This window comes from Charadrius vociferus, unplaced genomic scaffold (genome assembly GCF_000708025.1).
Source record: "Charadrius vociferus isolate BGI_N301 unplaced genomic scaffold, ASM70802v2 scaffold116, whole genome shotgun sequence".
In the NCBI taxonomy this organism is placed as follows: domain Eukaryota; kingdom Metazoa; phylum Chordata; class Aves; order Charadriiformes; family Charadriidae; genus Charadrius; species Charadrius vociferus.
Genome location: NW_009648954.1, coordinates 843,238 through 845,746, shown reverse-complemented (window position 1 = coordinate 845,746; position 2,509 = coordinate 843,238).

Below are 2,509 nucleotides of genomic sequence, written 5' to 3'. Positions count from 1 at the left end.
AACAGGCAAAAATTCATCAGACTATCATCTTAATCTATATTGTATAAGATGGGATTTAATGGGATGCTCGTAACTTCCCTCTGAAGAAAGGTGTCAGAGAAAAAGTAATATCTAATTCTGTAAGCAGAATTAATTCTTGTAAAATCCAGTCTGGCTGCAATACATAAGTGCAAAGTAGATAGATAGAATAGATAGAAGTCCGGAATAGATACCCTTTTCGGTATCTATTCCGGACTTCAACCACAAAGTGGTGCTGTTGCAAAAGCTAACGGTTAATGGGGAACACCATCGTCCTGCTTTTCTAATGACCCAAGGCATGCATTAAACCCAATAAAATTTTCATCCATTTACATACTAACATGCATATCTTTTCTATAAATATTCAATTTTTTAACATCAAACGTAATTACAGTGGTATCTGTTAATAAGTAGAGAAAAATACGTATCTTCAAAGTATATAAAGTGCTACATATTTTGAAGTCTGATCAAGGGCCTAATTAATCAGATCAATGTCTAGTAATTATTCCAATTAAAATCCCCCAAAATTAAAGATGACTTTCTACAGCACGCTTTGAGCGATATTTCAAATTCTTCAAGACAGATCAGACACTTATTCAAAGTAACAATTTGTTTTCACCATGTTGGAACCTCAGATCCAACGGCTACACATAAAATAAGGTGACTCTTTGGGAGTTTTATTGTTTCTCATAAAAAATTCAGAAACATATCTAAAGTGTAAAAAAAATCCACTTGTGCTAAGAGTGGGCATTAAAAAAGAAAGCACACCCATAAACAGATGAAGATGTAAAAATATCTAGAAAGAAACAGCTTCAGAACAACAGAAACTTATTTAGAAAAAAGATTGGGAAACTGCAAGGACCAAACCACGTCTCCATTTTCTATAGTTGCAAAAACACCCTGTCTACAATGCTTTTTACAGTGCACACATATTTGGCAAGATTAAGGTGTCACATCTCAGATTACAAGGCGTCTGATTGCCCACAGACAAAACGCAAGTACAGGGCAAAACCTCCTCAACTCGTGCAAACTGCCTGGCTCTTACAGGTTTGCCTCCCATCAGATACCTCTGATGCCTACCGGCAGCCGCTCTGCCTCGGACGTTTACTTGTAGCCGATTTATTTCCCTTCTTTTTTTTTGCTGGGGTAGCTGCAAATGCAAAGTTCCCGGGCTCGGGCTGCCTTCAGATGCTTAACCCTTTGCCTACCTCTTGGGGAGCATTCACCAGCCACAGGAAAATTTTCTATTCCTAGCACTGCTTGTCTACTTCAGGACATTAAAAGCTGATTCATGTTTTAGGCATTTCTCAGATCTGACTACAGTGCTGGGCCTGGGGGGGTGGTGGTGGTGGTATGTGTGCAGGATTTAATTCTGATTCCCTCCTCTTAGCTGAAAAAGCTCTAAAAAGGATGGAAACTGCATTCAGCCAAATCAGGAAGACAAAATGGCTCTAGAGTTATTCAAGGTTTGAGTGGGTTTTTGATTGGCAAAGCAGTAAGTTTTAGTTGAAAATTCTTCGGAGGCAACAGCGGAAGATGACTCTTTACTTCTGCACCTGGGCATTTAGACAGAATAAGTGATGGAGGCAGAATTTATGAGACCGATATGATTTGTAGAGTTCAGAATACCCTAAAAAGGATTATTTTATGGTTGAAAAAAGTCAGATAAAGGACAACCACAACAAACAACACTGACTGTGTTTCAATCCACAGTGAAATATATTTCAATAAAACTGTGACAACTATCTAGGTAGATTAAAATGTCTTAGAGAAGATGCTTTGACAGCATGTGAAGGCTAATCATCCTTACACAGGGAAGGGAAATAGGAAAAATCCCTTGGTTAAATAACAAAAGAAAAAACTTCATGAGCTAGTAAAGGAAGTATTCTTTAAGGAAACAATATGGTGACTCTTAAGATTTGAAGTGCTGTATTGTATCTTATATGACTATGTTCTTATAGTTAAGACTTGCTCAATTAAGCTTGAATCAAATAGAAAAGAAAGATGACTTAAGCATGTAAATTTAGAGGGAGACTTAGAGGCATGCAGCTAAATTTATCAGCCATCTCTGTGAGCGATCACTCTAAATAAAAAGTTTGGAAACCAGTCGCTGCTGGTTGCTGATGAACTTTCCATGCTTTTGGCACTGGCCATCCTTTACTTAATGGACTAATCTGCAAATCAAAACAAGAGGAATATCTGGACACAAATCTGTTCTTAACAGTGGATAGTTCTTCCAACCCGTATTCTTTTGTCATCGGGGGTGACTTGGTTGACAGAAATGTTGACCAAGAAATAAGTTTGTCTGAGATTTTGAAGTAGTAAAAAAAAAAAAAAAAAAGAAAAGAGCCAGAGGAAGAGAGTTTATGGCATTCTAGTTCTGTGTCTCTATTTCACCTGTTTTACATGTCCTATAATGACTTCTGAATATGGGTAAGAATAGCAACACATGCTGGCAGTTTAACCAAAGGGTATGCATGTGCATGTGTGT